Below are 21,345 nucleotides of genomic sequence, written 5' to 3' on the forward strand. Positions count from 1 at the left end.
ATTACCATATGACCCAGCAATTCCACTCCTAAGTATATACCAAAATAATCGAAAGAAGGGACTCCAACAGTTATATGTCAGCCAATGTTTGCAGCAGCATTATTCCCAATAGCCAAATTGGGAGCAACCCTCAACAGATGAACAAATAAACAATGTGGTCCATCCACGCAAGGGGATATTTCTCAGCCACAGAAAGACATGAAGTACCGACACCTGCTACAACGTGGATGAGTCTTGAAATCATTGTGCTAAGCGAAATAAGCCAGACACAAAAGGACCAATATTGTAAGAAACATCTAGAAGAGGCAAATTTGTATAGACAGAAAGTAGATTAGAAGTTACCAGGGGATGGGGTTTCCCTGGTGGCGCAGTGGTTAAGAATCCGCCTGACAACGCAGGGGACACGGGTTCGAGCCCTGGTCCAGGAAGATCCCACATGCCGCAGAGCAACTAAGCCTGTGCGCCGCAACTACTGAAGCCCGCGCGCCTAGAGCCTGTGCTCCGCAACAAGAGAAGCCACCGCAATGAGAAGCCCGCGCGCCGTAACTAGAGAAAGCCTGCATGTAGCAACGAAGACCCAACACAACCAAAAATAAATAAAATAAAAATAAATTTTTTAAAAAAGAAGTTACCAGGGGCTGCAGAAGGGAAATAGGGAATTATTGCTTAATGGACACAGGGCCTGTTTGGGGTGATGAAAAAATTCTGAAAATAGTGGTGATGGTCACACAACACAGTGAGTGTAGTTAATGCCACAACAGTACAATTTAAAATCGTTTAAACAGCCAACTCTACGTTTTACATGGTGGGGAGCCTCCAGCTGTGGCCTGAGCTGACTCGTGACCCTGCCCGGTGACACGGCCCCGGTGCAGCCCAACCAGAGCAGACAGCAGTCGCCAGCTGCACATTGCCAGTGTAGACCGTGTGCTCAGCGTGGTACCCGGTGTGGACCCACATCCGTGAGTGACGGGACCTGGGGCGGGTACGGAGGAACCCTCCCCATCTGCTCACAACGCTGTGACCTGAGCCCCAGCTGTACCCGATCGGCCACCAGGGAAGTTCCCAGGACAGTGAGGCCGAGTGCCCTGCCCCAGGGCAGGTGCCCGGGACAGCCAGGCGGTGCCGGCGGAGCAGCTGTCCCAGGCGGCCATGGCCCGCGGGGTCCTGCCCGCGTTGTCCTGCCCAGCGTCCCTCTGCCGGCTTCTCCCATAGCCAGTGCCCTGTGGGCATGTGGCCTCGTCCGCTGGCCTCCCCACGTGGCCACTGCCCCTCGCTGACCTCGAGTCAAGGGCGTCTCACCTACCCCCCCTCTGCCATGGCTATGACCTCTCTGCTCTTCTTACTTTGCTTCTTTCACCTCTTGAGTATTTGCAGATGCCTCAGTTTCTTGTTTGACACATGTTCGCTGAGGTGCTATACCGCCAGGCACTGGGCTGGGCCCTGGGCTCCGAGGGGCTGACCCGAGAGTCACAGGTGATCCCAGCAGCCTGGCCAGAGCTCGGGCTGCTGGACGCCCACCTCTGCTACCTGGGAGCGGCTCACCCTGAAAGCGGCACGCAGAGCACCGCGCCAGCCTTGCGGAGCCTCCAGGACGAGGTTCTGTCTGGGGACGCAGAGGCTCTGCAGGTTTGGGCTGGTTCAGCAACGTACGTCCCCAGAGGTGATGACTTAGCTGCTCTGACAGCAACCCACGTTCTCCGTAATTAGGACCCCTGAGGAGACGCCTTCGCAGCCCTTAAGTGATTTGGGTGGGAGCCCCCGCTGTGACTTCAGGCTTCAGAAAACAACATTTTTAGAAGAAATGCTGCTTCCTGTCAGCAATGGGAAGACTTTTCCCCCCCTTCTCCTTTATCCACAGCTGCTATAGATAAAAATGGGTCAAAATAAGCAAAAACTGACATCCTGCTCCTGCAGAGTCATGAGGGCTCCCTGCCACGTGGAGTCCCCCCACCACGTGGAGGCCCCCTGCCACGTGGAGGCCCCGTGCGCCTCCCTTCAATGGGGCGCCAGCCATGAGGCTCCTGGAGGGGCCAGGCGTCAGTCAGTGATGGGAGATCCCTTCCTGGGAAACATCTGTGTTGGTTACATTTTCTCCTCTGGGAAGTCAGTTCCTCGGAGGCAAAGGGCACTAGCAGTAAGGATGTGTCCCAATCGTGGTCCCACCTCACTGGACAGGGTTCACCGGGGACACGGCTGGACCAGAGGCGGAGGGGGCCTCCATCCGCAGTGGAAGCCCAGAGGACCTCCAGGCAGAAGCAGCGGGAGGGAGGCTTGGCAGCAGGGCCCCAGGAGGGGGGGCGTGTGTGGGGAGGGCCGGGGATGGGGGCGGGGGCACAGTGCCTGAAAAGGCTGCTGGTGTGGCCCCTGCTGTACAAGCTGGGCTGTATCAAGGCCCAGCCGTTGTAAATGAAAGAAACTTCCATGTACAAGATACTTAGGGATACACCCGATCAAGGAGGTAAAAGCCCGTTCCCTGAGAACTACAAAAGGTTGTTAAAGGGAATGAAAGAAGACACAAATAATTGGAAATATATCCCATGTTCATGGACTGAAAGACTTAATATGATTATGATATCTACACTACTCAAAGAGATCTGCAGCTTCAGTGCAATCCCTGTCAAAATCCCAATGAGGTTTTTTGCAGAAATAGGAAAGTCCATCCTGAAGTTCATGTGGAAACTCAAGGGCCCTGAAATAGACAAAACAACCTTGAAAAAGAACAAAGGTGGAGGCCTCACACTTCCTGATCTCAAAACTTACTACAAAACTGCAACAAACAAAACAGTGCATCACTGGCATAAAGACGGATTTATGACCAACAGAATGAATCGAGAACCCTGAAATAAACCCTCGAATACATGGTTAAATGGTGCCAAGACCATTCAATGTGGAAGACCATCTTTTCAACAAATGGTGTTGGGAAAACTGGATATCTGTATACAAAAAAAAAAAGTAAGTTGGATCCTTACCTTACACCATATAAAAAAATTAGCTCAAAATGGATCAAAGACCTAAACATAAGAGCTAAAACCATAAAACTCTTAGAAGAAAATGGAGCTTTTCTTCTAAGCTTCATGACATTGGATTTGGTAATGATTTCTTGGATATGACATCAAAAGCACAAGTAAAAAAATGAAAAGTAGATTAACTGGATTTCGTCAACATTAAATAGTTTTGTTCACCGAAGAACACTATCAACAGGGTGGGAAGACAGCCCACAGATCAGATGATTAGGAGAAAATATTTTCAAGCTGTATATCTGATAAAGGACTGGTATCTAGAATATATGGAGAACTCCTACAGCTCAATGACAACCTAAAAAACCTATTTTAAAAATGGACAAAGGACTTGAATAGATATTTCTCCAAAGAAAAAAATATAAATGGCCAATAAGCACATGAAAAGATGCTCTAACAACACTAATCATTAGAGAAATGAAAATCAAAACCACAATGAGATACCACTTCACATCCATTAGGGTGGCTATTATAAAGAGAAAAAACAAACAGAAAAAGAGTATTGGCGAGGATGTGGAGAAATCTGAACCCTTGGGCTCTGGAGGTGGGAATATAAAATGGTACAATCACTGTGGAAAACAGTACAGGGATCCGTCAAAAAATTAAAAATAGAGTCACCGTATGGTCCAATAATGCCAGTTCTGTCTCTACCCAGAAGAATTGAAAGCAGGGACTCGAACAGATACTTGTGCACCCATGTTCACAGCAGCGCGATTCACAACAGCCAAAGGTGGAAGCAACCAGGTGTCCATCAGCAGACGGCTGCATCAGCAGCAGGTGGTGATAGACACAGGGAATGTTACAATGTTACGTTATAAAAAGGAAAGAAATTCCGCTACAACGTGGACCAACCTTGAGAACACGGTGCTGAGTGAAAGAAGCCAGTCACAAAAGGGCAAATATTGTAGGCGGTCCCTTGAGGAGTTAAATTCAGAGACCGAAAGCAGGATGGGGCCGGGGGCTGGGGCAGGGGAGGGGGAGTGAGTGCTTCAGGGGGACAGAGTGTCAACTGGAAAATGAGAACGTTCTGGAGACGGAGGATGGGGATGGTTACACAGGAATTCAAATGCATCTAATGCCACTGAACTGTACACTTAAAAATGGTAAATTTTACGTTATGTATAGTTTACTGCAATTAGCCATGTAGTTGCCTAGATCTTATCACTGATTAGTTTTCAGATTACAGGGATCATGAAGAAAGCACTGTTCAGACGCTCAAACATGAAACTTCGGCCATGTTTAAGGAACCCTGGCCATGGCATCTGTACTTTCCTTTTGGTACACCCGGTGGTTCCTCAAGCTTCCCTATTTCCATTCTTTTTTCTCAGCTAAGATGTCCCGCTCAGAAGACTGCTTCACCCGGTGCTTCCTCAAGCTTCCCTCTTTCCATTCTTTCTTCTCAGCTAAGATGTCCCGCTCAGAAGACTGCTTCCAAACACCCAGAGCAGACCGTACACAGTTCACGTTCGCAGGGACGCGCACTAGATTCGCTGCAAACACCCGCTGTGCCTTGTGTTGTGAGGTCACAAGCAGGGACTCTCAGCCTTCCCAGAAACTGACAACTACCCCCTCCCTAGGGGCCCCCCCCCCCGCTCTTCTGGGGGCCTCGCAAGCTTGTTGCATCTGAGGGGCGCAAGGGTGTCCCCGTGGGACCACAGCTGGCAGCTGTGCCACTTCTCCCAGGAGGTGGTGGGAACTGGGGCTGGAGGCTGACCTGGGCTCAGCACAAAGGAGGTTATTCTGGGAGGCCTCAGGGTCTCCCGCATGGGTCAGCCTGCCAACAGGTTCAGCTCCAGTCCCTGGGCTCCCCTCCTTGGCATGCACCCCGAGACCCCCTCCTTCCCCTCCCAGCTGTGTCCCCTCCCCAGGTCACACTCCTGCTCCCACTGAGGCTGTGCTCAGGGGCCCTTGGGGAATTGCCAGGGTCGGCACCTGTCCAGATACTTGCGCTTTAACCTGTGGGATCATCCACAGATGAACATGTCAGCCCCTTCATCACGATCCCTACAGTCTGAATAACTAATCAGTGACAAGACCACAAGCACCCTGTTCTTTTGAAATTATTCAGGATAAATAACAAAGGATCCCAGCTGATAAAGCCACACAAACCAGAGGCCCCGAGTCTCAACCCTCTGGTCTGCTCCCAAAGCTGGGCTGCCACAGCTCCGCAGGCGTCACACCTGGTGTTCCTCACATCAAGGTCAACACCTGCCGCTCGGTTCCAGAAACCCAGCCAAGAAAGACTTAAGGGCTCTTGCCTCCAGCCCAGGGTCCGAGGGTCGGGGCCTGTTCCTCGAGAGCTATGTGACATTCGCAAGTCGACTGCCTACCCTGTGTCCCTGTTCCTCCACCCGCGACAGCGGGTGGCAGTGACGGCGCCCGTATCACCGGGTAGGGAACCAGCGAGGCCATCGCTGTTCATTTCAGGCAGTGCCATCACCTTCCTGCAGCCCAGATGTGACCATTTCTACAATGACAACAAAGCCCACGTGTTTGCCTGTGGGACTGCTGGCAGGTCCTGCCAACGGGCAGCCGCTCTCTGATGGCCCAGGGGTACCCAGGCCCTCGGGCCAGTTCTGAACGAGGCGTCCAGATCAGGTGAGGCTTGTGTGGAAGCACAGCAGGAAGCTCCGTTGACTGGGGAGGGGCTGCCGCACACGATGACCTACTTGGGGTGAACTGGTGGCATTTAATTTTTATACAGCTTGGTGTTAACAGAGTCCCAAAAATAAACAGTTGTGCCACTTGCTTCAAGAACATTTTCTCTTCCGTTCAAATAGTTTCTTTTTTTTTAAATATATATATATATATATACATATTTAAAATTTATTTATTTTTGGCTGCGTTGGGTCTTTGTTGCTGCGCGCGGGCTTTCTCTAGTTGCGGCGAGCAGCGGCTACTCTTCCTTGTGGTGCGCGGGCTTCTCATTGCGGTGGCTTCTCTTGTTGCGTAGCACGGGCTCTAGGCGCGCAGGCTTCAGTAGCTGTGGCTCACGGGCTCAGCAGTTGTGGCTCGCGGGCTCTAGAGCTCAGGCTCAGTAGTCGTGGTGCACGGGCTTAGTTGCTCCGCAGAATGTGGGATCCTCCCGGACCAGGGCTCGAACCCGTGTCCACTGCATTGACAGGCGGATTCGTAACCACTGCGCCACCAGGGAAGCCCGCAAATAGATTCTTACGTTACCAATGCACACTCGTTCTAAGAGGGCGGGAGAGCTGGTGGGGGGGGGCGGGGAAGAGGAGGAAGCAGGGAGGGGCTCAACAGGCCCAGGGCAGCCCCGAGGGAGGGGACTCCACGACCCGGGCGCCTCACCTGTGGGTCCCACCCAGCGGGTTCCGCCGGCACCTCCGTAGGGTGGCCCGGATGGACCTGGGGTGGGAGGACAAACGGGGGTCCACTGGCCCTCGCACTCCTGACTGGGATGACGGCCAAGCAGCGGCCAAGTCTTCCTGGGGGCGCGTGGCGGAGGCAGCGAGCAGGTCCCTCGGAGCAGCCCCAGTCAGGAGGGGGCAGGGGGCTGGGGGCCGCTCCCGCCAGAGCCTTCCGTCAGGGAAGAGCCCACAGCCTGATCCCGGCACTGGGCCTTTGCAGCGGCCGCCTTCCAGGGGACACGCAGGGCTGCCGGACCCTGTCTCAGGTATGTGGCATCCTGAGCGTCGCAGGGTCCTAAGGCGGTTCCGAACTTTTCACAGGAGGATGTGAATGTACGTGGTTCCGGGCATCCCGAGTCCCCGAGACGACACGCCCCGCCCCGAGCCCCTGCCCAACCCGCCCCACGCGGTGCAGCTGCTTCGACGGGACTAGAGGGTGAATTTAGCCCAAACAGATCACTACGATCCCCCTGCGATCCAGCGCCCAGCCGTGAGGGGGGCATCTGCCCCGTCCACCCTGCAAAAGCCCCAGGTGTCACTGGCCAGCTGCTGGGTGCAGAGGGGGAGGTTGGTCAGAAAGGCGTGGGACGAGACTTCCCACCGCGGACGCAACACTTTTCTTTTCAGCCGCAAGAAGGATATGTTTTGATGTTTCTTATTCATCTCTACATTAATTTGCATAAATGAGTCTTAGACGTTCATCTTCGTAAAGAATAATGTTCCAATTATAAAACTAAGCCATGGGAAAAGGGGAACATTGGACAGTACAATAACATAGAAGGAAGAATTACCTTTAATCCCATCACCACTGCCAACCGTCGTAGATCCGGGGGTCCTCCACCCCTTTCTTTGCGTATTCTGACACAGCTGGCTGAGCTGACCTCTGGCTGCTGGCAGCTGTGGTGGGCATGGTGCCCGGCGGGGAGGGAGATGGACGGCTGGTTGCCCGCAGGCCCCACGTCCACAGCAGGAGAGGCAAGAAAGCCCCCGGGGCAGCACTGGAGCTCACACGCCCTCAGACTCCGCAGTTCTCCTCTCTGCTCCCTCCCGGTCAGACAGGAGGGCTGAGCAAGGCTTCCACGCAGAGGTCTGGCTGGTGGGGCGGGGTCGGTGGGCAGCGAGGGCTGTAAGGAAGCGCCCACATTTTTGCTAAATCGTGGTTCTCTCCTCGGCACTGGGAACCCCATGGGAATAGGACGTTGGCTCTTCTTTGACGCCACTCGAAGTCCTACCTAAGCTCCTCTGCCTGCCTGTAAGCGTGCGGGTGGGCACTGGGGAGCACCTCACCCCGAGGATGGGCCGTTACCCCTCCTCAGCACTGCCCTATCACTGGACACTATCTTACTGTGACTTTACGGCTAGACACGTGTATGAAGGCTGCAGAGAGCCCCCTTTTGCACATTCAAGTCATTTTCTCTGAGAAGCCTTCCCTACCCCCAATAGAAATATATTTTAAAGTGTATCACTAACACATAAATAGATTTTTCATCGTAAAAAGTGTTTTTACTCAGCAAATTCCCTGGAGATTCATCCAAACTACTGCGTGTATCAATAGCTCACTCCTATTTTATTGCAAGTAGTATTTCATGGTGTGGAAGGACCACAGTTAACCATTCACCCACAGAAAGAATCTGGGTTGTATCCAGTTTCTGATATTACAAACAGAACTGCAATAAACTGTCGTGTACAGGCTTTTATGTGAACAGAAGTTGTCGTTTCTCTGGGATAAATGCCCAGGAGTGCAACTGCTGGGTCATATTGTAGTTGCATAATCGATTTTATAAAAAACCGCCAAACAAATTTCCACAGTAATTGCACCATTTTACATTCCCACCAGCGATGTATGAGAGATCATTTCTCTATATCCTTGTCAGCATTTGGTGTATATTTTTTATTTACTTTGATAAGTGTGTAGTGATACCTTTTTGTGGCTTTAATTTGCATTTCTCTAACGGCTAATGATGCTGAACATCTTTCATGTGCTTATTTACCATCTGTATATCCTCTTCAGTGAAATAGCTGTTCATATATTTTGCTCATTTTTTTTTTTTAATTTTATAGCTACTTTATTTATTTATTTATTATTTATTTTTGGCTGTGTTGGGTCTTCGGTTCGTGCGAGGGCTTTCTCTAGTTGCGGCAAGCGGGGGCCACTCTTCATCGCGGTGCGGGGACCGCTCTTCATCGCGGTGCGCGGGCCTTTCACTATCGCGGCCCCTCCCGTTGCGGGGCACAGGCTCCAGACGCGCAGGCTCAGTAGTTGTGGCTCACGGGCCCAGCTGCTCCGTGGCATGTGGGATCTTCCCAGACCAGGGCTCGAACCCGTGTCCCCTGCATTAACAGGCAGATTCTCAACCACTGCGCCACCAGGGAAGCCCTTTGCTCATTTTTAATTGGATATTTTTGGTTTTGTTGTTGCTGTTGTCTATTGAATTTTGAGAATTCTTTATATATTACAGATTGGGGTCTTTTATTGGATGTGTGGTTTGCAAATATTGTCTCCCACTCAGTAGCTTTTCCTTTCATGCTCTTCAAAGGGTCTTTGGAAAAGCAGTTTTTAATTCTGATGAGGTCCAATTTGTCATTTCTACCTTTTACAGACCATGCTTTTGGTGTCAAGTCTAATAACTTTTTGCCTAACCCTAAATCCAGATGATTCTCTCCTATTTTTTTCTAAAAGTCTTACAGTTTTACATTTTACGTTAAAGTCTGTGATCCATTTCTGAGTTAATTTTTAAAACATTTATTTTATTGGAGTATAACTGATTTACAGTGTTGTGTTTGAGTTGATTTTTATAGAAGGTGTGAAGTTAAGGATGAGTTCTTTTTTTTCTCCTGTGGATGACCAACTGAACTGCCATTTGTTGAAAAGGCTACGCTTCCTCCACTGAACTGGTTTTGTAACTTCATTGAAGATCACTTAGGTGTACCTGTGTGGGTCCACTACTGGGTTGCGTGTTCTACGCATCTGCCTATCCCTCTGCCAGCATCACATTGTCTTATTACTGGAGCTATATAGTGAGCATTAATATTGGGTAGAGTAATTATCCACTTTATCCTTCTTTTTCAAGATTGTTTTAGCTATGTTAGAGCCTGTGCCTTTCCTTATGAATTTTAGAATAAGCTGTACATGTCTACAAAAATTCTTGTTGGGATTTTGATAGAAATCGTATTAAACCCATAGATCAGTTTGAGGAGAATAGACAACTGTACTGTGTAGAGTCTTCTAATCCGTGAACCTGGTATGTCATTCTATTCTTCAGGTCTTCTTTGATATCTTTCATCCGCATTTTATAATTGGCAGCATGTGGACCCTGTAAGTATTTTGCATCATTCATACCTAAGTATTTAATTTTCTTTCAAGTGACTGTAATGGTCCTGTGTTTTTAATTGGTTTCACATGTTAATTGTTGGTATACGGAAATGTGAGTGATTTTTGTGTCTTAATATCTTACCCTGTGACCTTGCTGTATTCACTTATTGGTTCTAGGAGTTTTCTTGGTACATTCCTTGGAATTTTCTACACAGATAATCATGGCATCTGCAAAGAGGGGTAATTATATTTCTTCCTTTCTGAACTGTGTGCCTTTTATTTCCTTTTCTTGCTTTATTTAACTTTCAGTACTAGGTTGAGAGGGGACACCCTTGCCTTGTTCCTGATCTGAGGGGAAAAACATTCAGCCTTTCACCATTAAGTATGATGTTAGCTGTATGTTTTTTTCAGGTGCTCTTTATCAAGTTGAGGATCTATTTCTAGTTTTCTGAGAGTTTTCATTATCAGTGGGTGTTGTATTTTATCAAATGCTTTTTCTGCATCAATTGATGTGATTGTATATCTGTTCTGTTGATAAGGTGAATTATTCTGACTGATTTTTGAATGTTGAACCAGACTTGCATACCTGGATTAAATCTCACTTGGTCCAGTAACTTTATGCATTGCTAGATTCAAAGTGCCAATATTTTGTTTAGGAGTTTGTGTCCAAGTTCATGAATGATATTGATCTGTAGTTTTCTTTTTTGTGTGTTGTCTTTGTCTAATGTGGTCTCTAGGTAATGCTAACCTCAAAGAGATTTAGAAAGTGTTCCCTCCTTTTTGTTAAATGTTTGGTAGGATTAATTCTTTTTTGAATGTTTGGTAGAATTTTCCAGTGAAACCCCCAGGACCTGGAGATTTCTTTTTTTTTAGGAGTTCTTAAAGAATTAACACAGTTTAAAAAGTTATATTATTGATATAGTATGATATATAGAGATCTTTCCTCTTTTCTAATATAAGCATTTTAGTGCTATCAATTTTCCTCAGCACTGCTTTTGCTGCATTCCACATATTTTGATTTGTTGTGTTTTCATTTCCTTTCAGGGCTATGTATTTTAAAATTTCCTTTGAGACTTCCTCTTTGATATATGAATTGTTTGTGTGTGTTATCTAATTCCCAAGAATTTAGAGATTTTTCTGTCGTTTTTCTGCTCTGCTCCTTGAGTCTGTAGGTTTGTATTTTCTGCCAAGTTTGATAGGTTTTCAGGCATTCTTTATTCAAATACTTTTTCAGTCCCATTCCCTTTCTTCTCTCCTTCTGAGGCCTGATGGTAAAAATGTTGATATTTTTGTTATTTTCCCACAGGTCCCTATGACTCTGTTCATTTTTTTTTCAGTCTTTCTTTCTCTCTGTTGTTAAGACTGGTCAGTTTTGATTAATCTCAGGTTCACTGATTTTATCCTCTGTTACGTCCTCTCTACTTTTGACCCCATGCAGCAAGTTTTTAAATTCAATTATTGTATCTTTCAGTTCTATAATTTCTTGGTATTTTTTTTATAACTTGCATTTCTTTGCTGACGTTTTCTGTTTTTTGTTTGTTTGTTTGTTTCAGGAAAACCCATAATTGCTTGGTGAAGCATTTTTGTGAAGGCTGCTTTAGAAGACTAGTCAGATAATTCCAATATCTGATTCATCTCAGCATTTATTGATGGTCTTTTTTCAGTCAGGTTTTGATATTTCTGGTTCTTGGTATGATGAGCGATTTTTTTTTTTTTTTTTTGTATCAGAGACACTTTTGGACGTTCTTTTGCATGTTGAATCCTGTTGTTCCAGCTCCATTTGTTGAATAAACTATTCCTTCCCACTGAATGGTCTCAGCTCCTCTGTTGAAAATCAACCTCCACAGATTTTGGGGTTCATTTCTGGACTCCGCACTCTATTCCATTAATCTATACATCTCTTCTTATGCCAAGACCACACCATTTTGATTACTGTTGCTTTGAAGTAAGTTTCAATAAGTAGTAAGTGTGAGTCCTCCAACCTTGTTCTTCTTTTTCAAGATTTTTTTGACTTACCTGGGTCCTTTGCAATTCCATATGAATTTTAGGACCAGCCATTTCTGCAAACAGGAAGCAGGGATTTTGACAGGGAGCATACTGAATCTGTAGGGCAGTTTGGGGAGTACTGACACTTTGATAATATTAAGCCTTCCAATCCATGAACACAAGATGTCTCTCCATTTATTTAGGTCTTTAATTTCTTTGTATTTTTCAGTATACAAGTACTTCCTTGGTTAAATGTATTCCTAAGTATTTTATTCTTTTTGATGCTGTTATAAATGGAATTGTTTTCTTAATTTCATTTTCAGATTGTTCACTGCTAGTGTATAGAAACACAACCAGCTTTTGAGTATTGTTTAAGTTCTGGTTTGTTTTTATTACAGTCATTGCTGACTGATATCACCCACCGCTTCTGAGGCTGGTAAGTCCTGTCCCTCCAGAGACTATAAATAGTAACTTCTAGATTTTTCTAGTTTGCTTTAAAATGTTTGATTTCAGTATGTACTGCCTCTACTCAGTACCTGGTACTGGATGAGATCAAAGCTGGTCTCCTCTTACTGGTTGAGCCACGGCCCCAGCATCCTGGTCAGCCTGCCCTGCTCCCTGGAGCCCTAGGATGAGCCTCCCTCAGTGCCACGGAGCCCCACCCCATGTCCCGGGAGAGCCCGTGCCCCATCACGAATGCCGCATTCCCGACATGGGCCTCTTTCTCCAGCCTCTCCTGTCTCTTCCCCAACGCTTCCTTTCTAAGTTTCTCTTTTTGTCCCTCTTCACTTTGATTTTTTTCTTTTAGACTATTTGCAAGTTCCTCCTCTTTTTGAAATATCAGCTTCTGCCCTGAAAGACAGAAAGGCGTTTCACCTAAGACGCTCCACACTGGGGGCCGACAGCGCTTCCTGCCTGCTCTCCTCCCCGCAAGGCCACGGGGGTTGTTTCCACGCCACGGACAGGGACAGCGGTCGTGTGAGCAGTGTGGGACCAGACTGAACCCGGCCGCAGGTGCCTGAGTGACATGGACACTGGCCACCAGCTCAGCGACCTCACGACCCCTGGAGGCTGGGCGCCCATGATGCAGGAGGAGGGACTGGAAACCACAGCAGTGAATCACGGAGGCAGGGAGGCTGGGCCCCAAGTCGGCAGGCATTCGGCGAGACTCCTGTTAACAGTGCCTAGGAGAAGTGAAGCCTTCTGTTCTAGGCTGGGACGCCTAGAGGTGCCATCTGGAGGTGTCATCAGTGGGTCCGAGTGCCCGCCCTGCTGTGAGGGAGGGGTGGCAGGGATGCCCCGTCAGGTGCCCGTGTGCCGGGGTGTCTGCGTGGGGCTGGGGGCCGCACATCAGGCTCTCAAGCGCAGACTCCAGCCCGGGTCTGGGGCCTCGCAACCACGGAGGCTGGAAAGGATTGTGAGTCAGAAAACGTGAGCCTTGGCCCCTCACTCGGGAGCTGTGTGGCCTTGAGCTCATCACTCAGACGTTTCTCATCATCCAACGGAGCAAACGACCCGCCCAAGGACCTCTGGTGGCAGGGCTTGTCCCCCCAGCGAGAGGACATCTGGGTGACGACACCCCCAGGCAGACGGAGCCCCGAGACGCAGGAGTCACGTGGACGGTGAGGACAGACAAGCCCCGGGGGGCACAGACCTCTCAAAACACTGCCCCGGAGGCCCTGCTGTTGGGGGAGAGCGAGCAGAGAATGGCCGCCCGCCTGCCTGCAGACCCCAGGCGCTGCGCCGAGGTCAAGGTCTGAGCCCAGGGCCGTGACCGATCGCGGGCAGGTCAGCTTCCTTGTCCTTACGGTGAGTCTTCCCGAGTTCTTTCCAGCTCAACACCTGGGAGTCTCAGGTGGCCCAGGTTTGGGGCTAATTCTAATATTTAAACATGAAAAAAGATGAGGGAGTTCAGCCTTGAGACTCTACACGGAGCCTAGACCCATGGGGAGGGTGAAGAAAGAAAATGCTGCAAGACTCAAGTCGGTAACTTCTAATTCTGGCCCTGAGCCAATGGCAGTTTTCCACCACTGCCCTGTTTGTTCTCCATTAACATGGCCTCCACCTGCCTGAAATGAGGCTCGTAAGCCCTTATTCTGGTCTCACCGCCAAAGGCACAGCGGGACGTCCCTTCACAGGCCGGGGTGGTGGGAGAGCCGCGCGCCAAGGCCTCCTCCCCGCAGCCGTGGACGGCGCCAACAGACGTCCGATCCTGGGGTCCTTCTTGTCCAGGCCGAGTTAGGCGGCGCGTTGTGTGTGTGGGGACAGAATAATTCCTGTCCCCCGGGGCCGCGGCGGTGGGAGGGGAGGAGCCCGTGCCAGGCCCGAGGGCCACATGGGCTGCAGGGCAGGTGTAGCGAGAGGCCGACTGAGCACCGAGCGCGGACAAAGGGCCTCGCGGCAGCCTCCCTGAACTGGGGGCGGAGTGGAGGGGGACGGGGGAGCCCCAGGGCAGGTGTGTGGCCTGAAGACGGCCGCACACCGCTCTGTGGGGACACGTCTCAAAGTCGCCTACATTCCCCCCACGTACTGACACCAAGAAGAGGTCTGCGAGCAAGACGAGCGCACACGGGCCCCCAGCTCAGACCCCCCACCCCCGGGCGCCGCTCCAGTTCTCCAGGCCGTGTGGCTCACGGGGCGTTGCTCGGCGACTTCTCTGAGGGTCTCCCCTGCCCGCCAGGCTTGTGCATGCGTGTGTGTGTGTGAATGTGTGTACACATGTGGGTGGGTATGTATGTGTGTATACATGTATACGTGTGTTGATGTGCATGGGTGTAGGTGTATATGTGGGTGTGTACACGTGTGTATGGATGTGCATGTGTGTGTAGCTGCGTCCATCCTTCTGTATCTGTATACATCTCCTCCTCCACAACTGGACTCCAGATTTTAGAGGCTCAAGATATACTTTCTGATGCTTAGCACAGAACCCAGCTCGCTGTGACCACTCAGAGACGTCTGCTGACCTAATGCGTGCTGGGCCCTGCGGCACAGACATGTGGCCAAGGCCAGCGGGTGGGCGCCCGAGGGCTGGTGCTCACACGGCTGGTGGCCCACTGCAGGGCTGGAGGGAAATGCAAACAGCGCGGGCAAACGGTGGCCCGGGGAGAAGCACACGCCAAAAATGGGAGAAGCGAGGCCGCCACAGAGAAACAGAGGACAGGAGCGAAAAGCAGTGGGGGAAGCAGCTCAGCCTTCCTGGGACACAGACGGGACAACCGAGGCAGCAACGATCCCTGAAAACACACGCAGGAAACCAGGCGTCTCCCGGTGCAGGACATGCAGGGACATGCGTGACAGAGAGCCCAGAAGCCAGCCAGCTCGGTGGCAGCACACGTCCTGATTCACGCTTTCTCCTGCACGAGTGTTTTGTAACGACCCCGTGGTACCTTCCGACAGAAAGACCTTGGCTTTGGAAACGTAGAGATTAAGATTCCAGATGTGATGAGAGTCAAGGGGACGTGCAGGGAACTTTGGCACAACTTTCCCGAGAAACCATTTGGCGTCATGTATCAAAAGCCTGAGAGCTCATGCGCTGTGACCAAATGAAATGCTTTTTGAAGATAAAGATGTCTATTATAGAACATGAGAAATGAGAAACAACCCACATGGCCAACAATAGAAGGAAACACAAACACATTTTGACAAATCCACCCAAAAACATTCAATTTAACAAGTGAAAACATGAAGACATAAAATGATCCCAAACGCTTGTATGAGAGTGTGTGGACATGGGAATGTGGGTGGTAATTCTGTGTATAAACCCTGAAAGAAGGACATACCCTGACAAATCAGTAGCCGTTCCCTCTAGGAGTGGAATTACACAAGCTTTTGCCTAAACTTACGCTTCTCCTTAATCTCTGTTTCCAGTTCCTCTATGATAAAAATGTACTTCTTTCATGGTGAAGGAAAAGCAATAGCAGGTATTTTTAGTTGCATTTGTTGTATCTGGAAACATGAGGCACCACCTTTCCACTTGCTCCTCGGGCTCGGAGCGGGCTTCTTTTTGGTCGCCTTTCCTTCGGTGTGAAATAATCTCTTCACATAAAAGGGCGTCAGCCCAGACGTGACCCACCCATGACGCCGCTGAGCAGAGCGGGCCCCTCTCCCTCCCAGTGGCCTGTCTGCCTGCAGCTCTGCTCCGGGGGACGCACCGGGGGCCCCCCTCCCCAGGGACCAGGTGTGGGCTCAGGTGCGTCATGGCCCCCAGCCGGCCGGCAGGTGTTTCCCGGGAGTGACAGCCGCTCGGAAGCCTCTTACTCGCCAAGCCTCCGCCCCCCAGTTGTAGGTTTCTTGTTAAAACAACACGTCACGATTCCGGGAGATAAACATCCACCGTGTTCATGGCGCTTGTTGCCCTGCACACCTCTGCATCTTCTTGAGACTCCAGAGTTTTTCTACTTCCAATTTGGTGAGTGTTCAATCCTGTCTTTCCTCATCTAAAAGATGTCTTTTTTTTTTTTCTTTTGGTGGAAAAAAGAATCAAGAAAATTTGTTCACAGTCAGAAGCGGTCGTTTTCTTGAAGTAACTGTGAACTAGCTAAATTGTCCACAGAGGGGCCTCACAACATTACAGCACCACAATCAAACATCTGAGGCTGAGAAGCAAGACTGTTCCCTTCCCATGACTAAGTAGCTAATCTACATAACGGGCATTAATTTTTAATGCGTTTTATTTCACCGAAGCGTTACGCTCCATTGCATTAATTGCTATGATGTTACATAAAGCATTCGGATTTCAAACTTGTCATGCACTTTTTCCCATGTTAATCTACACGCCTCCTCGACCCACGGAAAGGAAGGGAACCCTCTTCCTGGCTGTTACCAGACCCGGTTTGGCCGCTGTGTGTTCAGGGAGACGATCTGAAATCTGCTTGGCCTGGAGGTCGGGGGCTCAGACAGCGCACGGGGACTCTGTCCCAGGGGCCGGCGGAGGCACCCTTGAGTTTGACCCGCACTGGGGGTGGGACTCCGGGACCAGGGAGTCCGGCAGGTGCCCGCTTGGCAAGGGGCGGGGCCTGAGCCAGCGCCCCGCCCCCCCCAGGCCGGCCCCACCCCAGTGGGCAGCCCCGCGCTCTGCTGTGAGCCTGGCCGCTCTCGGCTGCCCGGCTACGCTGAACTCAGCGGGGAGCTCCGGCTTCTAGACACACGTTCTGGGCAGGGCCTTTCCGTTATTTTGAACCCGTTTAACGCCGTGACCCACAACACAGAGAGCTGCACCCATAATACGTGACGTGCCGGTACTTTCTGTTCCACTTCTGCTACAAAGACGCCAGCCACAACCCACACACCAGCTTCCCACCGCCCCAGTGATGGGAATCACCTGGACTCCGGCTGAGGCTCCGAATCCCAGGCCCCATGCCAACCCCCGGACAGAACCCCGGATGGAGGCAGGCACCCTCTGGGGACGGGAGGGGTGAGGGTGCATGTGGAGACCCCCGGCTGGGAGTGCAGAGGCCCCGGAAGCCACGCCAGCCGGGGGCAGACCCTCCGTCCACACACCCGCTCCCTGAGTCCTGTTGGGGCCGGGTGGCTGCCGGCCGCTGAGGACTGAGTCACGAACACGGAGACCACAGCCTTTCCCACCGGAAAAGGCTAATCCTTTGCAAAAATAAATCTGCCTCTTCCAGCTAGAATGTAGTAAAAAACCCAACGTTCAGGTCAGCCTGAGGGTTTCTGAGGCTCCGCTGGGCCCCATAATCCTAGCCTCGATTTTCATGTGCCCAACACTTCCCAAGTCTAATCTAAGGTTTAAACTCCATCGTTTAAATATCTGAGAAGGTTAAAAATATCCAGGAAGGTCATTAAATTCTGGGAACTGCAGCCCAGGGCTCTGGCTCTGCCGCCACCCGGGCTTATCTGCTGCCTCCCCAGGAGGCTTGTCTAGGGAGGAGGGGTGGGGGTGGTGGGGGCACAGAGCAGGTGTCAGGTGGGTGAGGAGGGAGGAGGGAGGCGGGGTGGGGGTGGGGGGGCACAGAGCAGGTGCCGGGTGGGTGAGGAGGGAGGAGGGAGGCGGGGGGTGGGGGCCAGAGCAGGTGCCGGGTGGGTGAGGCGGGGGCAGAGCGCCGTGGCCCAGCCGGAGCCCCTAGGCAGCAGCGCAGGGCGTCGGGGGCCCAGGGCACCGTCTGCCCCTCGGTGCGCGTGGTCTCCTCTTGCGTCTTAGCTTCATTAATTTAAAAAACAACGTAATGTCTCCTGTACTATTTATATGTGACATTTCAATTTGTCTTCTTTCTAAACAGACCATCAAATTAAAGTGTTAGGAGTTTGATTTTGCGTGAATGTATGCCCGGCTCCGTTTCACAGAAACGAGTTTTCCCCCGAAAGTCAGAGAGCTGGCATGGTTCAGTCCAGCCTTCTCGTCTGACACGGGAGGGATCAGAAAAGCTAAAACAGCAGCAGCTGAAACATTTGCCCACCGGCTCCCAACCGAGGAGGCCCAGTACGCGTGTGTCTGGCCTCACAGCGACGCGCACCGGTCCTGCTTGGGTGCGTTAATGGCACGGGGCACCGAGTAACCGTCCGAACCTGGCAGGTGCCCACAGGCGCGACGCCGAGCGGGAGCGGGCCCCTGTCTCGTCTGCTTCGGCTGAGAAGCGCTGGAGCTCTCAGGAGAGCCGCTGGGAGGTGACAGAGACACGGCTGTCCCTTCAACGCCCAAGCGGACCCCCTTTCAGCTGCGACGTGTAGGGAGAGCTGGGGTAGGAGGGGGGCTGCCCGCACCCCTGGCTGTCAAATCCTCCAGGGACACAGGCCCCACCTGCTTTGGCCAGGGCCAAACCCAACATGTTATCATTTCCTACCAACCCATGTGTTCCACACGACCTGCTAATCATCGCACATACACCTGTGATGACGATAGGGCGGCTCCCAGCCACACCCTGGCTAGAAACTCTTAATTAAACTCAAACAATGAATCAACCAGCACATATTTTCTGAGCATCTGGTGTGCGCAGGCCTCGGTGCCAGGCAAGAACTCGTGTCCCTCCTTTTCTCCCATGCCTACAAAAACATCCAATTTTTTTCTTAAATTATGGAAATCTCAAGGTATTCAAAAAAAAAACTTTTGCAAAGTGGAAATACACAAATTGTAAGATGAAAAGGATCAGGACACTTTGGCACTGGCCTTGGAAGGGATCTGGGAGTTTTCTCCTAACCTGTCCCCATTGAACGTGCAGATATACTAGCCTTTCGTTGGCAATACCGTGTAATCCTTAGTGTGTGTGTGGCTGGTAAGCAACGGGGATCCGCAGCAAGGGGATTCCAGCCCCAAATGAGCCACAATGCTCCCCCCGCATTCAGTTTAAGGGAAGCCAGAACGAGTCCATCCACTGACTAACTGGGAATCATAGATGTAGTGAAGCCTCGGGAGGCCTGCTGTATACACCGCACCATCTAGAGATTAGGGGTGGGGGAAGGAAGGCGCCCTCTTCTGCTTAAACTGCCTGGGTTGTGAGATCGCCCTGGAGGTCGCTGCAGAGACGGAGGGTCTCTGTGCTCTCACCCCTGGTGGACAGGGAGACCTTGGGGGTTCTACTAACTGACCCCCCTCGGCAGCTGCCCCGGGCAGGGACTGGGGGCAAACCAGCTGCCGCCGCCGCCTCCGCGAGGCCACCTCCCAGTGGGGTCACTGCCACTGGCTCCAAATCTTGGCCTTGAGTACAGGACTCAGGAAACTGGCATATTTGCAGCCCAGCGAGAGGGAGGAGAAGGGGAGGCCCAGGCAGGGAATTCCAAAGGCCGAGTAGAGTCCACCCAGCCCTAACCCAGCTCTGGCCTGGAGTTTCGGATGAGGTGACAAACGGTGACAAAAGGAGACACAGCCCCCGATCAGAGCCCTGCCCGGAGAGTCGGAAATCAGAAACCGAGTCTGCTGGGACCAGCGGGCTGGGAGGGGGCTCCACCGGTCACCCGAAACCCCTGGAGAGCAAACCCGCGCGGGCGCAGGGACACGGCAGGGTGCCCAGGGACTCGGGGGCTTGGGAGAGCATTAGGGGCGCAGAGAGACCCCGGCTCGCCCTTCTGGACGTCCTTGTCATCGCTGCCGAAGCCCAGGACCCCCTGAGCACCCGCCCCCCTCATTTCCGGAGCCACTATCCGGACCCCGGGCTGGGCTCAGAGAGCGAGCGTGGGAGCCCCCTGGGCTCAGCTCGGACGGGGAGGGCGCAGGGAGCGCTTTGGCTCCTAGTTGGCAGAATTCGTGGACCCTCTCCTAGGTTCAGGTCCGCGCCCCGGCTCCGCGCCCGGGCCAGAGAAGGCAAGGCTGGGAAGGCGGCCGTGCGTGCGTGCGTGCGTGCGTGTGTGCGTGTGTGTGTAAGGCTACCCTTGCGCGCACCGCTGTGTATACGGGGCGACGTTCCCCTCTGCACAGCAGGGGCGGCAGGAAGGGGCGAGGAAAGGGCGCCCGCGCTCCGGGGACTCGCCCACGTCCCGCGCCCTCTTCGCGGAGCCGGGTGCGCCCACAGCCAGCCAGGGAGGGTGCCTGGGAGATCCCTGGTCATCCCACTCGGGTGCCCCCACCCCGATCTCCCCGTAGGTCACAGCCCCGCTCCGGGTCGCGTACGCCGCTTTGTCCCACCCCTCCGTCCCCTCACCTGGGCTCCTGCAGATCCGACACAGACAGACGGGGCGGCAGCTGGAACCAGGCTCCGGCCAAGGCCGCCCGGACCTCCATGAAAGCGCACGAAGCTGGCGAAGCCCGCGCGCGCCTGCGGCCGGGCGCCGGCCCAGCGCGGGACTTGGAGCCTGACGGGGGGCCGGGGGCGGCTCCCAGCCCAGCCCCGCCCGCCGCTCCGGTGGCCGGGGTGGGTGGGTGGGGGAGGGGCGCTTAAATGTCCCTCCCGCAATCTCCTTGGCCCCAGCCCCCTGCGCAACCGAGTAGAGACCGCGCGCGCCGGACTGTCGCCGCTCCCGGACAGGTGCCTGCGCCCCCGTTGCCCTGCGCCCGCCCAGAACCTCGGGTGTAGACCCCCGCGCCCCTCCCGCCCCCGCTCCCGCGCCAGGATCTCACGGTGTAGACCCCCTGTCCCCGCTACGGCCCCGGGAGACTCCAGCGTAGGTCTCTCTCCCCGCCGCGCCCGCCCCCCGTCTCCCCTCTGGCCTCGGGACCCCCCGGTGTAGATCCTACTGCGTCTCCGGTCCCCGCTCCGGCTCGGAGCCCTCACCGCAGAAGCCTCGCGCCCTCCCGCCCCGCTCCGGCATCGGCACCCTCCCCTGTGGGTCCCCGGCCCCACCGCGCGCGCAGCTTCACCTCGGGGCCCCCGACTCCGCGGGCTGCCGCTCGGCTCGCCGGGCCGGCGGCCTCCTCCAGGAGGAGCGCGGCGTCTCTGGAGCCCGCAGCCCGCGGAGTCCGGCACCGCCCCGCGCACCGCCCCCGGCCCGGCCCGGCCCCGGCGAGCCGCCCGGCTGCTGTGGCGCGGCGCCCCCTCGCGCCCGGCCGCGGGTCCCTAGGGCGAGCGGACCCCTAGGCGCGGCGGTCCGGCCGGGAGCCGGGAGTCCAGGGACGTGTCCACTCAGGGCGAACTCTCGGGGGCGCACGAGGCGCGGACCCCGCTCTGCGCCCCGCGCCCACCGATGCGACAGGCGCTCGCGCTCACCCCCCGACACAGGGGCGGCTCCAGAGGCGCAGCGACCCCCGCTCCCTCCATAACCACACGCGGAAGCG

The 21,345-nt window shown here is 53.1% G+C and overlaps 1 protein-coding gene across 4 annotated transcripts in view; it reads right to left on the reverse strand.

Annotated features, from left to right (window-relative positions):
- The window catches only part of KCNG2 (potassium voltage-gated channel modifier subfamily G member 2), a 66,915-nt gene extending 45,930 nt beyond the window's left edge, over window positions 1-20,985 (reverse strand). For 3 of the 4 annotated variants that reach the window (XM_082355647.1, XM_082355645.1, XM_082355643.1), the window contains exon 1: window positions 20,276-20,603. The gene's annotated coding sequence lies outside the window, so the exon portion shown is untranslated. Of the gene's footprint in view, window positions 1-20,275; window positions 20,604-20,931 lie in introns of those variants that run through there. The other variant, XM_082355644.1, reaches the window with a different exon arrangement.
- Between the last annotated feature and the right edge of the window lie 360 nt (window positions 20,986-21,345).

This window comes from Balaenoptera borealis (genome assembly GCF_965194805.1).
Source record: "Balaenoptera borealis genome assembly, chromosome: 14".
Classification (NCBI taxonomy): domain Eukaryota; kingdom Metazoa; phylum Chordata; class Mammalia; order Artiodactyla; family Balaenopteridae; genus Balaenoptera; species Balaenoptera borealis.